At 46.6% G+C, this 15,867-nt stretch overlaps 1 protein-coding gene and 1 pseudogene across 1 annotated transcript in view; both read right to left on the bottom strand.

The window, feature by feature from the left end:
• Positions 1 to 15,867, bottom strand: part of PTK7 (protein tyrosine kinase 7 (inactive)) — a 59,784-nt gene that overhangs the window by 28,546 nt on the left and 15,371 nt on the right. The gene's annotated exons all lie outside the window — the stretch shown is intronic.
• On the bottom strand, positions 7,859 to 9,009 carry LOC137773343 (large ribosomal subunit protein uL10 pseudogene; annotated as a pseudogene).

The following is a 15,867-nucleotide window of genomic DNA, read 5'->3' as shown; positions in this document are numbered from 1 at the left end:
CCTTCAGGGTCTAACTGGTACACTTTCAGTTGCTCTGGGACACTCCAAGGGTCCATGACTCATAGGCATGCGTCATTTTTTTGAGGAACAAATCTCAGTCTCTGTAAGAACAAGTCGTTTGCATGAACAGCAAGCCCAGTCATCTCCCCAGTTCACCTGGGCCGGCAGGAACACAAAAGGCTGCAGTGGGGTTTGTGAATCTGGGGATCTGGAATGTCCCCCCCCACCACCACCAGTCCATCACCAATATACCACATGTGGTTTTAGCACCAACAACCCTGTGTGATGATAAGCCCCAGAAAATCAGGGTTCAGAGGGTTGCTGAAAATCCACCACAGCTGACTCAGAGACCCAGAGGCAGAGCACAAAGTTCTAGCTGCCCCCCTCCTCGGCCCCATCTCCCGAGTGTCTACAGAAGGCCCCAGGTTCGCTGACAGCAGCCCCGCATCCCTCCACAAGCCATCACAGCCCTCGCTTGGAGCCATGCGGGAGGGAACAGAGCCAGGGACCCAGCTGAGTTTTCCTGTCCTGGGATTTAACTGTAAATATCTGGAGAGGCTCCCACATCCGGATTAGAGAAACAGAACAAAATCACCAGGGATTAGCACAGAAACAACCTAGCGGGCCAGCTCTTCTACCTTAGATGAAAACCACAACTCAGCCCTGCCCGGCCCACTCCTGGGAGGCCCTGGAGGGGGAAGATCAACCTCTGACGGCAGAAGCGGGTCCTCGTGTCCAGTATCATGCGGCACCCGAGCCCAGAGGGGCAGATACACCGGTTGGGAGATGTGCTTTAAGAAGCTCCTCAGCCAGCAGCCACACCACCTGACCCTCCCTCCAGCTGGTCTTCTGCTGGGGCTCAGAGGGCCATACCCAGGACACATCTCTCGCCCTTAGTAACCCTCAGATGGCTGAGATGTCTCCAAGGAAGCGGCAATAAATTAAAAGCTCAGCCAGAGTGAGGTGGTGTGATCAGGCAGAAGGAACATGGGGTAGAGAGACCTGGGTTCTAGTCTCGATACAATCCCTAACAAGTAGGGTGACCCTGACCAACCACCACCCGCCACCAGGTAGTTTTATTATATGTAAAATTAGAGAACTGAAAGGATGTGACTGGACAGTCACCAAGACCTAGTCCTGGATTCGCTGGCACTGAGCCTGAGAGGCAGTTACAGAAACAAAGGGCTCCCTCCCCAGAGTCCCCTTCCTGCCCCCCAGCCTCCAGCTGCACAGCCGGCCCCTAAAGCCCACACACCACATGTAGGGCCAGCCCCGGGAGGGATTAAAAGTGATGCTATAAATGGCAGGTGTGCAGTTAGAGGCAGCTGGGAGTTGCAAACTGGGACCCAGCATCACTGCAGAAGAGCTACTCCCATTCCCGCAGCTCAGCTTGCATCCTGCCTCCCCAGGAGATCCCGCCTCTGCCTCGGCCACACACTTGCACTGACAGCTCACTGCCCGTGACACCCCTGATATGCCCGCCTGTGCTGTGACCAAGAGCCGTATCTTCGAAGCTAGACTGCAAGCTCAAGGTGAGCTTGAATGGGCACCTTCTATGCCCATTCTCAGCTCCAAGGAGAGAGAGAGACAGCAGCCAGCTGTCTCCTGAAGACGCCAGTGAGCGGCCTGCAGAAATAATCTACATTGCGGGGAAGGCAATGGGGCTGCTGGACCACGAGACTGGGAAATGAGCCAGGAGCTCAGGCCCAGGAAGACTTTATGGATGCTCAGATGGTGTGCTCAGGGACCCCAGAGGGGTCAAAGAGTCCGCCCCTCATCATCCAGAGAAGATGGAAAGGGACTCGCTGCAGGTTCCACAGCCATTCGTTAGGGGGGCCCAGACCCAGGCCCCAACCAGGTCTTCCTCCCAGGTGCAGTGGGGAGGGGCCCAGGGACACCACAGCAAGAACAGTGCCAGGGTGAGCCTGGGGGTGAGCGTCCTACGGTCTTTCTTGTGCAAGCAGAAGGCAAACTAAATGACAGTCTGGAGACTGGTTGGACCTGACTTCATCTATTAATTTTCAAGACAGGCTCAGAAAACTCTGGGAGACTCCGTTTTCTGAGCTCTTTTTACTCATCTCTGAGGCACACACCCTAAACTCCCTATGCAGGGAGAACATGATTCCCTGTCCTTTAGGTGGAGTGGCCTCAACTCCACTCAATGAGGGAAAATCCTCCCTGGCTCCTAAAGACGGTAAAATATCCCTTCGGCCTGTTCTGTCCAATATGGCAGCCACTAGCCACATGGGGCTATTCAAATGTAACTTAATTAAAATGAAACAAAACTGAAAACTCATTGCCTCTGTTCCACTGGCCATATTTTTAGTGCTCGGGAGCCGCATGTGGCTAGCGGCCACCGTACTTAACCGCGCCGATGTAGAACTGTTCTGTCCCCACAAAAAGTTCCATCAGTCAGCGCTGCCTTAGCTACTCTGACCGTCTGCTTCTTGCCGGCCCTTATTACATGGACGCGTTATTTCTCATCCAAAGAACCCTCCACACGGACCAGCCTCGTTTCACAGAGGAGGAAACTGGGGTCAAGGCTATCCCAGTAATGGCAGGGTCGGGAACTGCCCCTGGATCTGTCTGGCTCCCACATCTGTGTTCTTTCCACGCTGCCACCCTGGCTGCTCTTCATTTCCTTCACTTTATTCCCTTTTATCCAAGTCCCCCCAACAACCATTCTGTCCTGTTAGAGGTAGATCCTCTCTTTGTATGTGCTCTGGTCAAATGTGATTGCTGTTTCGTGTGCGGCTATTTTTAGCCCATATAAATGGTCTTGCATTATCTTTCATTCTGCCTCTCACTTTATTCCATTTAGCACTATGTTTTGAAGTGCCTTCCCTGTGGCCATCACCTACATCCTGCTGTTTCTCCCAGTAGAAGAACATACTGTTGGGTCTGGGGAAGCAAGAAGAAAATGAAATTTTTGAAAACAAGTCAAGTGGCTGAACATAGCTGCCCACAGTTTGAAAATCAGTCTTTGAGCCTACACCCTCCTCTCTGTCTGCCCCAGCACCCTGCCCGGGCCTCCAGCACTGCACCTAGCCTCATGCTGTGCCCCCGCACGCATATGGATATCAGCAGAGCCTGGGGAAACACGCATGCAGGCGCACACCCCCAGCTTCTCCCGTGCCCCTTCCTCCTCCCACCAAACCCCAAAAGTGACTAAAGAGGTTGGCCCTCAGCTGGTTCCAAAGGGATAAGAGAAAGAGGCAGTCTCATACTTTTATATTTAGAAGTGCTCTGCAAACCACTTCCTGGAGCAGACAAGAGTGGGGAATGTGAGGACATCGCTTTGCTATGTGTGATGTGGAAAGCACGAGCCACCCAGGGCCTGCAGCAATGGGCTGCATGTACCACACACCCGATGACACGCAGCGATGCCGAACACATGTGCAGATGAACGCGGCCCTCGGCAGCCTGGCCATCCCCGCGGGGCCAGGGCACAAGGCAGGGCCCAGGAGTCGGAGCCGGACACCGTCCTCCAAGTGCCCCTCTCCCAGCCTTCCTTTCTTTCCTTCTCCACCTGTCTGACCAACAGCTGCTTCTGGAAACCAACCCTTCTCTCCAGGGAAAGGGTTGCTCCAGGCTTTAAGCCTCAATCTGAAACACAAAGAGAAGAATCCAGACTGAAGGAGGCGGGTTTGGAAGAGCCAGTGTCTTCAAGAGGCAAGGGTGCCCTCCTCGCCTCTAGGCTGCTGGGGAGGGGTGTGGGGGGCAGGATTTTGCACAGTGCCCACTGCCTTCTTCTGAAGGTAGATCTGCTGCTGCCATCAAAAGCCCTCCCCTCGGCCACCTCTGCTACCATGTGTGGCTGGAAAAATGTCGGAGGGGGGAGCTATCTGGAGGTGGGGATCGACTATTGTGGCCATGGTCACTGCTCCAACATCACTCAGATGTAACTGATGCTTGCCCAGTTGGGGGAGGGCGTGGTCAGGGGACAGAGAGGGGGAGGGGAAGGCAGGACAGCTGCTTAATTAGAGTCAAAGCATCAGACATTTCCTAGACTCCTTATAAACTTCACTTTACAGCTTAAAATATAAACTCTCTAGTAAGACAAAACCAATTTTATTGTTTTATTTCTTAACTGCATCACTGATGATTTGCTCCTTTATTTTTTAAAAGAAAATAACCAAAAAAGAGTCGTTTTTGAAAAATCAGCTGTTCTGAAAAAGCATTCTGGCTAAAGATGGCAAAATATGTATTGCAATCTCCAAATCAGTAACAACAGATGAAAAAAATACAATCTGATGAATAACAGACAGAAACAATTCCTTGTAAGTTATTTTTAAAAGCACCAAAAACTTGCAACACATTACCAGATGCTTAAAGCCTAGGGATAACTGACTTTTGGGGGCCGGGGGGCGGGGTGGTGTTATAAAACATAAAGCACACACAAATAGCTAAAGAAAAAAAAAGCCCCTAAGAGTGGCTGATGCCAAAACTGAATAGCCAAAAAAAATGACAAAGACCTAAAGTTTATTTTATGCCTACTCTGTCGATCTTGAAGTCAGGGTCTGGAAGGTACCAAGATCTGGCTTCACTTAAGTCTGGAACTGGCTGTCCCTCCATCCCAGGAGGTGCCTCTTACAGGCCTCTAAAGTCACGCAGAGAGAAAGAGAGAGAAGCAGACACTGATGGAGAAAGACAGAGGGAGACAGGAAGATGAGAAAAAGGGGGCTGGAGGGAGATTGATGGTGTGGGCGGGGGAAGGGAGGGAGGAGCAGAGGAAGGGAGGGAGGGGGGAGGGAGGGGGACAGAGAGACACAGAGAGACCCAGATCAACAGCCAGACACGGACAGAGACAAACTGAGACACAGAGAGTAACATACAGTCCTAGAGAGACCCAGAGAAAGGGACAAGAAAAACAAAGACCCAGAGCACACATATGTGCACACACACACGTAAGCACACAAAAGGCTCCCCATGCCTGTAGAGCAGCCCCCAGCCCCACACTGACCCCAGCTTCACCCCCCGCCCCTGGCCAAGTAAACCCCCCACAGGGCTTTCCCTGCATCTCTAGTAGGGAGGGTCCTCCCCACTCCCTCCTGACACCCAACCCAGTGGCCACAGGGACTCCAAACTCAGAGAGTCCCTGGCTACAGGCCACGGGGCTGCCCAGTGTAACACTAGACACGGAAGGTTACAGCGAACCTGTAGCTGGGAGACCGGGGGAGTGAGAGGAGTCGGGAGGGACTCTAGATACACCCAATTCAGACCAGATTCAGACCACTCATCGTGGAGAGCCTCAAATGAGAGGCTCCTGGTAAATAATTCACCAGGAAAAATACAGTACCTTCCCTGGGCTCATCCATTATTCACCAAGATAAATGTACCATACTGTTACACTTCCTGACATCTAAAAATGGTCTGAGCCATTAGGCCAGGAGCAAGAAGACAGCAGGGCACTTTCTACCCAACTCTTCCAGAACCCCTAACCCAGCAGTCCTGGTGCTCCTGGAACACACTCTGCTGCTCCTCACACAAGGGCAAAGTCAACTTCCAGAAACGGCCAGCCTGGGCTCAGACCATGAGATCCCGAGGGCAGGCCCGCCTCCACAGCCCTCAGGAGCCCAGGCAAGTCCTAAGTAAGACCCCCTCTGTTCACCAGACCCCGGAGGGGTCAGCCCTCTCAAAGGGAAAAGGCAACCACTGTCTGTACCTGTCTAAGAGCAATTCTGCTCCTAGGAGGTTCAAAGAGTTTGACTTTGATGCCAAATGAGTGTCACCTACAGAAAGACCTGCATCTGACTTGCACAGACGGCTCTGAGCAAATCACTCTGTCCTTCAGGCCTCAGTTTCCCCATCTGTAAAGCCAGCTGCTCCTTATCCTGCAGGGACGAAATGCCCCCTGGGAAGTCTGAAGAGCTGCACCACTTTAAGGCCCTGGCTCACAGTGTACAGGCAGGACGGAGATGCGACAAGAGCTCAGAGTCTGGAGTCAGACTGTCTGCACTTCAATTCTCCTCTCCCACTTACCGAGCATATGACCTTGGGCAAGCTGTTTATCCTCTCGGTGTCTCCGTTTCTGCAGCTATAAAATGGTGTTAATAACAGTATCTACCTCCTAGGCTTGCGAAAAGTAAATTCACATGTTAACCAATGTAGCGTGTTTGGAACAGTGCCTGGCACGTATTAAGTATCTTGTGAGTTTGGGCTCTTAGCCATTCTTGCTCATCATTATTATGTTCGAGATTTTTTTTTTTAATCTTTTAAGGGCCTCCGTCCCATGACAACCACCTCTTACCCAGTGTAGGCCTTGGTCGGCATCCCTCTCACGCAGACCATTTGGAGATGCCTACTGCCCTGTTTGACTCGCCACCCACTCAATCTCTGCCATGTGGGTGTATAGGTTCTGAACAGACCCTGGGGTCCAAAACTTTGTCCCACGGCTGCCCCATGGAGCCTTGGAGCCGGCGGGTCACTTAAGTGGGGCTCCACAGGGAAGCAGCTGACTGCTGGGACCTCTGTGCTCTCTGGCCCACTGCCCCGGGAACCTCCAGGCAGTGCCCAGATTAGCAGTTGCTCATCGTTTCAGTCACTCCCCCACCTTCAATATGAAGAAGAGTCAGAGCGAGTCTGTCTGGGTGAAAATGGATCCAGACCATGTTGGAATGAGGCAGGCCTCTAGCCTCAAGGGACCCAACGGTAGTTAGGTGAGGACAGCACAGTGAATGTTTAGGTGCCAACTAATGCCTGGAGATAACTCTTAGGGTTCAGCTTTCTGACCCCGTAAGTCCCCAATGAGAGAGGACTGGAAAATTCTTTGCTTTATAAAGGAAAATATCTGACTACATAAAATAGAAGTTGTAAACAACTCTCAATGGCAAACAACCAATTAGGAAAATGGTTTCTAGCAACTGACAGAAGAGGGGCTGCTGGCCTTAATACACAGTTACAAATCAATCATAATAACTACTAAAATTCTAATAGTAACGTGGTCAAAACAGCATGTCTTCTCAAAACAAATATAAATGATTAATAAATATAAGAAAACATTCCAATGCACCAGTAACCTAATGAATGCAAATTAGAACATAAATGCAAATAAGAAATGCAAATCATTCTGCCCTATCAAATGAACGCCAAGTTTTTAAAATAACACTCAACACTGGTTGAGTATATGGAGAAAATGGTCCTCATGCTTTGCAGATGGGAGTGTAAATGATAATAATGTCCTTCTGGAAAGTGGTTTGGTAATATTGTACCAATATCCTAAAAAATTCATGCCCTTCTTCCTTGGAGAAGTACCTGATTCCAGGTCTGGGCAGGAAATGTGCCAGACGAACCTGGAACATCTTATCATACAAGGAAATGAGCAAAGGGTCACATCAAAAGGTTCAGGGCCAGCTTGAAGAGGCTCCCACGAGGCCAAGAAGGGACCTTTTAAGCTTCATAAGGGTAAGAACCACATGGCCTTAACACACTGGTAAGTTTAAAATCTGTGAGTTCATAATGATGTTTAAAACAAAAGAGCCCAGAGGGGAGGGATAAATTGGGAGACTGGGATTGACATATACACACTACTATATATAAAATAGATAACTAATGAGAACCTACTGTATAGCACAGAGAAGTCTACTCAGTACTCTGTAATAGCCTACATGGGAAAAGAATCTAAAAAAAGAGTGGATATATGTATATGTATAACTGATTCACTTTGCTGTACTCCTAAATCTAACACAACATTGTAAATCAACTATACTCCAATAAAAATTTTTTAAAAAGACACCGGTAATGCCAAAGCATAAGATTTAAAAAATTAAAAATTAAAAAAATGTTTTTAAAATTAAAAAAAAAAAGAGCCCAAAGCCCTCCATTGGTCACTTTTGAAGGATGCTAGAAAACCAACTCATTATTTTATTTTACTTTATTTTATTTTTTGGTAAGAGACGTAAGCCGCCTTTATTTCCTTGTTTCACAAATAAAGCCATCTGAGTTGCCTGCTTTTTGGTGATTAGTCAGAGACCAAATCCCATATACTCGTCCGACTCCTCCGACTCTTCCTTTGCTTCAACCTTGGCTGGGGCTGCAGCTGCAGCAGCAGGAGCAACAGTGGTGGCAGCAGCCACAAATGCAGATGGATCAGCCAAGAAGGCCTTGACCTTTTCAGCAAGTGGGAAGGTGTAATCAGTCTCCACAGACAAAGCCAGAACCCACTTGTACCCACTGATGATAGAATGGGGTACAGATGCAACAGTCGGGTAACCAATCTGCAGACATACGCTGGCAACATTGCGGACACCCTCCAGGAAGCGAGAATGTAGAGTTTCCTCTGTGATGTCAAGCACTTCAGGGTTACAGATGCTGCCATTGTCAAACACCTGCTGGATGACCCGCCCAAAGGAGAAGGGGGAGATGTTCAGCAACGTGGCTTCACTGGCTCCCAATTTGTCTCCAGTCTTAATCAGCTGCACATCACTCAGGATTTCGATGGTGCCCCTGGAGATTTTAGTGTGATGCCTAAAGCCTGGAAGAAGGAGGTCTTCTCGGGGCCCAGACCAGTGTTCTGGACCAGCACAGTGACTTTGCAGGGCGGCAGCCGGCACGTCATTGGCCAGCAGCATGTCCCTGATCTCAGTGAGGTCCTCCTTGGTGAACACAAAGCCCACGTTCCCCCGGATGTGAGGCAACGGTTTCTCCAAAGCTGGGTTGTTTCCCAGATGCCCTCGGATCACCTTGTGCATCATCGTGTTCTTGCCCATCAGCACCACAGCCTTCCCACAGAGGGACATGCGCATCTGCTGCATCTGCTTGGAGCCCACATTGTCTGCCCCCACAATGAAGCACTTCGGATAATCATCCAGAAGTTGGATAATCTTAAGGAAGTAGTTGGACTTCCAGGTTGCCCTGTCTTCCCTGGGCATCACGGCGGTGCGTCAGGGATTGCCACGCAGGGTTTAAAGACGACGTCACTCACTCGAGGACGCCTGGCGAGAGGCTCATTATTTTAAAAACTGGTCAAGAAGCATTTACTTTCCCTTTCGTGAACAGCTATACCTCAGGGTAACCAAACAGTTAATAAGGGGCGGTTTATCTTTATAGAAGTTTCCAGCTGATAAGTAAAATATCACCACTTTATAGCCCCTAATGAAATACTGGATCTAGCAATGATTATTGACGGCTGCTAATTCCAGAGAGACAACCAGATGTTATGTGCCTACTGAGAAAGTATACCTCGAAAAAAAAAAAAATCAAATCTGACCCTGACGAAGCCTCCAGATCTATGTTTCATTATTAAAAAGAAGCTCTCTATGGGACTTCCCTGGTGGCGCAGTGGTTAAGAATCCGCCTGCTAATGCAGGGGACAAGGTTTCAAGCCCTGCTCCGGGAAGATCCCACATGTCACGGAGCAACTAAACCCGTGCACCACAACTATTGAGCCTGCGCTCTAGAGCCCGCAAGCCACAACTACCAGGCCCGCGTGCTGCAGCTACTGAAGACTGCGCGGCTAGAGCCCACGCTCCGCAACAAGGGAAGCCACCGCGATGAGAAGCCCATGCACCACAACGAAGAGTAGCCTACGCTCGCCCCAACTGGAGAAAGCCCACACGCAGCAACGAAGACCCAAAGTAGCCAAAAATAAATAAATAAATTTACTTTTAAAAAAAGAAGCTCTCTAGAAGGAATTTGGAAAACAAGGGCTGAAATAGTTAACTGTGAATGCACATTCTTCTGTTGCTCCCACAAACGGTTATTAAGACCTAATATTGTTGTTGTTAACGTTTCGTGCGCTTCCACCATCTTCTCCACCAGATTCTCAGCTCCCTGAGGTCAGGGACCGGACGTGCACTCTTCCATCCCCTCCACTGTGGACGCCTTGCCCATTGGAGGAGCTTGGGAAATACCAGCTGATCTGTGGTGGGTTCACTGGCCCCTGCAGGATGTGGATCCAGACAGAGTTGAGCCCAATATGGGATCCTGGTCGGCAATTACATTAATTATCATTATTAATTCAACAAACATTTAATGCCTACCATGTGCCAAGTACTCTGCAAGACACTGGGGACAGAGAGAGAAAAATACAATTACTGCCTTTAAGTATCTCTGTTTAGTGGGGGAGTCAGACAAGTAAACATATAATTACAATAGCAAAGGCTTACTGACCGCTTACTTCGTACCAGCCACTATTGCGAGAACTTTAACCCCACTGTTAATGCTTACAACCAGCCAGTGAGGTAGGTACTATGACCCCCGTTATGCAGATGAGGAAACTGAGGCACAGAAAGGTAAAGCCACTTGCTCAAGGTAACACAGCTAGTAAGTGACAAATGCAGGATTCAAATCTCCAGTCCTCTGGCTCCAAAGGAAAACCTATCATCATCACTAGGCTTTACCGCATTATCACACAGCATGATGGGTGGGTGCACGATGGGTGGGTGCACAAGGCAGGCTTTTAACTCAGAGTGAGGGTATAAGGGGGCAGAGAAGCATCCTGGAAGAAGGCTCTTCAAAACAAGATTTTAAGAAGGAACGGGGCTTGGGGACTTCCCTGGAAGTCCAGTGGTTAAGACTCTGCAATTCCAATGCAGGGGGCACGAGTTCAATCCCTGGTCAAGGAACTAATATCCCACATGCCACACGCGTGGCCAAAAAATAAAAAAATTAAAAAAAAAAAAAAAAAGAAGGAACGGGGCTTGGCAAATAGAAAAAGCAGCACAAAAACAAAACACGAACTCAGGGTAATTCCGGATGCTCAGAGTTTAAGGGATGATGAGGGGGAACACAGCAAAAGGCCATGAGGACACTGGTTTGTGAGGGGTGGAGCAGGCAAAGGAGGTGAAATCCAAGTTTACCCAGCTTAGGCTGTCCCTGGACAAAAATAAATCACCAACACAGTGAGTCCCTGTTTCCAAGGAGGTGGTTGTTAGAAAATGGCCTGAAGAAGCTCTTTGTCACGGAGAGAGCAGCAGGTACATTCACAGAAGGCATGATTATGGGATAATGTCATACCTGGTCTATTAGTTTCCTAGGGCTGCTGTAACAAATCACCACAGCTGGGTGGCTTAAAGCAACAGAAGCTTATTCTCTCATAATTAAGGAGGCCAGAGTCCAAAATCAAGGTGTCGGCAGGGCTGGTTCCTTCTGGAGGCTCTGGGAAGAGTCTGTTCCACGCCTCTCTCCCAGCTTCTGGTGGTTGCAGGCAATCCTTGGTGCTCCTTGGCTTGTGGCTGTATCACTCCAAGCTCTGCCTCCATCATCACGTGACCTTCTTCCCTCTGTGCGCAACTGTGTCTCTTCTCTTCTTGTAAGGACATCACCAGTCACATAGGATTAGAGCCCACCTTAATGACGTCTCTTTACTTGATTACATCTGCAAAGGCCCTATTTCCAAATAAGGTCATGGTCACAGGTCCCAAGGCTTAGGACTTGAACATATCCTTTTAGGAGACACCATTCAACCTATTAACACCTGCTATTCTGCAAACTGCTTTTTTGCCCTACAGCTAACCACAGGTATTTTTCCGTGTCTGTTCACATGGTTCTGGCCCATTCATTTCAACCACTGTATATTATTTCACTGTATCGGTGACCCGAAATCTATTTGTCTAACACCCTAATCATGGACATTCAGATGGTTTTCAATTTTTCGCCATTACAAACAATGCCCCAACTGAATCTCTCTGTACAGGCACCTATGCACATTGGTAATGGGAATGTTTCTTGTAGTATGACTTCCTAGAAACAGGACTCCCCCTGGACCAAAGAGAATACAATTTCAGGGCTTTGATAAATGACAAATTGCTCTTTAAAAAGGCTGTACCAATTTATGCTTCCTTACCAACGTTGATACTTATTAATCTTTGCCAATTTGAGAGACATAAAATAATCCTTTGTTTTATTCTGCAACTCATTTAAGACACTTAGTCTGTTCTTAACAACATAAAGCTATCTTTTGTATGTTCACTGGTTAGCTGAATTTTCTATTCAACTTCTTTGTCTACCTTTTTCCTTGTTTATTTTTACTGTTATCTTTTTCTTATTAATTTGTAATCAATAAGATCACTAATATAAGGCCTTTTCTGCATTACATGTCACACTTTTCCCCCCTGAGAACGGTCATTAAGTTACCGAATGCCTACTAAGTGCCAGGCATTGTTCTAAGTGTTGGGAATACAGCAGTGAACAGGGCAGTGAGGGTTCCTGTTCTCAAATGTTACTTAACTACTCAGAAGAAAATGTATTTGCACATGATTTGGGCTTGGAAATAGATAGGAGGTGAATTTTCACCCTTGGGTGCAAAGCTGTCTTGGAATTCATTTAAATACTGTCCTGTTTTGCTTCGAGAGCCTTTTAGGGGGAAATCTACTCTGTTCTCCAGGTGTCCTGGAAGCACCCACAAAGGAGCAGTGTGGTTAGTGAAGGTGGAAGCAGGAATAGCTGACAGCTGTGCCCTTTCCTTGAAAGGAAGAGCCACACCCCAGGCACCCACACCCCCTAGAAGTCCAGGGCCTTCAACAATTAAGCCCCGGTGAGCTCAGAGAGCAAAGGAATTTTTAAGGAGGAATAACTCTTCCCCATTTCAGTGGAGGGGGTACCACTGGAGTCTCACTCCACCTCCACCTGCTCCCAGAAGTTCCAGGGAGGTGTGATGTCTCACTGAGTATGTTTGGCTCTGATCCTTCCTCTCCTGCCCACTTGGGGGAGGGGGAATATACCCCCTGCACACACACACACACACACACACACACACACACACACACACACACACACACACACACACACACACACACACACACACACACACACACACACACACACACACACACACACACACACACACACACACACACACCCCTAATTCAGGGATGAATCAGACAAGCTTATCCTGTTCAGATTACAACCTTGTTCCTCAACCTAGCCTTTATCTATAATAAAGGTGATACACTAATTTCCATCTGTCTAATTCCTGTCTGTCTTTCTTTCTTTCCTCCCTGCAATTCAGAGAGAAGGGTGTAATTCACTGACTCCTTCAACATACAGTTTCCATTCTATTGATTAACGCCTGCGTATTTTATGGGTTTTCTTGTTGTTGTTGATTTTGTGAATGGGATAAACGTTTCCATTGTATTTTCTAAAAGGTTACTTGTTGATAACTAGTGAAACTTCTGGGTTTTGTGTAGTTTTGTATTTGGCCAAGTGACTCAGCTCTCTTACTGATGCTAATGGTTTTCAGTTGATACTTGGGTTTCACATGTAAAAAAAATGGCACCACCTGCAAAGAGCATTAACTTTATTTTGACTTTCGTTTCCTTACAGTATTATTTCAGCTACAATTTCCAGAATAATGTTAAATAGTAGAGACTTTATTATTTTAATGTAGTGACTTCTTTAAAGACAACAGCATTATAATTTCATTTTTTAAAATTTGTTTATTATTTCTTTATTTTTTGGCTGCGTTGGGTCTTCGCTGCTGCACGCGGGCTTTCCCTAGTTGCGGCGAGCGGGGGCTACTCTTCATTTCGGTGCGCAGGCTTCTCATTGCGGTGATTTCCCTTGTTTCGGAGTACAGGCTCTAGGCGCGTGGGCTTCAGTAGCTGCAGCATGCGGGCTCAGTAGTTGTAGCTTGCGGGCTCTTGAGTGCAGGCTCAATAGTTGTGGCGCACGGGCTTAGTTGCTCCGCCGCACGTGGGATCTTCCCGGACCAGGGCTCGAACCCGTGTCCCCTGCATTGGCAGGCGGATTCTTAACCACTGTGCCACCAGGGAAGTCCCTATAATTTCATTTTAAAATACGTTAGCTGTTGTTTAAGATTTTAAAAAAACAGGAATGGATGTTAATTCATATCTAATATCATTTTCATATCTACTGAGATAACTGTGTGACTCCTTGACTTCGTATTTTGATGAATTACATTAAATTAAACCATCCATGCCATTTTTGGAGTAAATCCTAATTATTTATGGTACATTATCTTTAACATAGTATTTGCCAGTATTTTCTTTAGACTTTCATACCAATATTTCTAAGTAGTGTATTTTCCTCTTCCGCACTGTCAGTCAGCATTTGGGATCAAGGTCATATCAACTTTGTGACATGCACAGGGTGGCCATCCATCTGTTCCTTGGCTCTGTGACTGCCTATAAAGCACTACAAGGCTCTATTTTCTACATTTTTCAAAATTTCCCCTCAAGGCCCTCTGATACAACAGTTTGGTGGGGGGTGTTTTGTTTGTTTTCTCACTATCTTTCAATTGTTTTTAATAGTTACTGGTCTAGTTGGTCATCCTAATGGCTCATTACATTTCAATAATTTATACTCTCCTAGCATCGATTTCTCAGCACAGCATTGAACATGGTAACCCTTGATAACTTAAAAAATCTTTCCCATGGCAATTACCACAACTGTAATTATTAGTACACATTTTCATAAGCCCTCCATCTCATTCCCTGCTCTAAGTCCCCGAAATCTACCAGGTACCTAGTATGTTGAAATTGGCCTCAAGAAATTGTTGTGAGGCCAGGAATGAGGTTAAAGCTTCTTTTTCCTTTCTTGCTTTGCTTATTGACCATTTCTCTCCTTTTCTTGACTGCATTTGCCAAAGTTTTGTTTCTTTTATTGTTTTCTGAAGCAATGGAACTTACCAATTCTATATTTTTTCATTTCAAATTTATTAATTTCAAAGCTGTACTCAGAAGAAAATTAATAACCTTAAAATTCTTTCCTAAATAAAAGGTGAAATAAATTAAGCTATTGGTCTAAAGTTAAAAAAAGAATAAAATGAACTCTGTCCGTATTTTAGGTCTGTCTCATGTAAAGAACATGAAACTTTTCTAACTCAATCTTAATTTTGTCTTACCTCTGTGGGAGACATATTCCACTGAAGTTTATCATACTAACTGATATATTTATCTCTGCTTTTATTTGGTTTACGTTTTAATACTACAATTCTTCCTTTGTTATATGTATTGTGTTTTATTTGCCTCTTAGGATCTGCTTTTTAATTCTACTTGTATATCCTTTGTTTATTCCTTTTTAACATCTTGAATCTATTTCTCTAATTATCACATTTTTTCATCATTTTCATCTCACTGTACATTTTCCTCTGGATTCTGAGAGCTCCTCAACTGCATGACATTGATTAGATTAACTGCAGTGCTGATTCAGCTCCTTAAAGTGTATACTGGAAACTGAATTCTGCTATTGCATTTTTTGTCTCCTCATAATCCTTCATTATCTCAACCAGTCCTCTTATTACTTCTTCACCCTTCTCGGTCAGCTCCTTTTTTATCTCAGTCTGTTGCGACTCACCGGATGTTTTTATCTTAGGTTTCATGAAGTACATGTCTTCCTGACATTTTTGAGGGGGAAAAAAAGATGCTGCCTTCAAAAATTCACTTCTTTTTTCCAGCAGTATTCCAAGGGAGAAACGGCAAAGCCACAGACAATAGGATAAAAGGGGAGGGAATAGATACGAGAGCAATTAAAGGGATGGTAATAACTGGAGAAGTGGAAAACACAAATCTACAGCTAGCAATGCTCAAGGGCTCCCAAGTCTATGTCAATAAGGAGTGACAACACGTGTCAATATGCGTGTCCCTGAAGCCTGCCTCCCACAAACAAAGGCCACGCCACAACACCCCTGCACAAAAGTTCCTTCATTAGACCCTCACCATAGCTCTATGAGGTGGATATTATCATTGTCATCCTGCAGATTAAGAAATGGAATTCAGGGACTTCCCTGGTGGCACAGTGGCTAAGACTCCACGCTCCCAATGCCGGGGCCCCGGGTTCGATCCCTGGTCAGGGAACTAGATCCCACATGCATGCCGCAACTAAGGAGACTGCCTGCTGCAACTAAGACCTGGTGCAACCAAATAAATAAATAAATATTTTTTTAAAAAAGAAAAGAAGAGAAATGGA

The sequence above is a fragment of the Eschrichtius robustus genome, chromosome 12 (assembly GCF_028021215.1).
Source record: "Eschrichtius robustus isolate mEscRob2 chromosome 12, mEscRob2.pri, whole genome shotgun sequence".
NCBI classification, from domain to species: Eukaryota; Metazoa; Chordata; class Mammalia; order Artiodactyla; family Eschrichtiidae; genus Eschrichtius; species Eschrichtius robustus.
The sequence above is the reverse complement of the archived record's forward strand: the minus strand, read 5'-3'. Positions and strand labels throughout refer to the sequence as shown.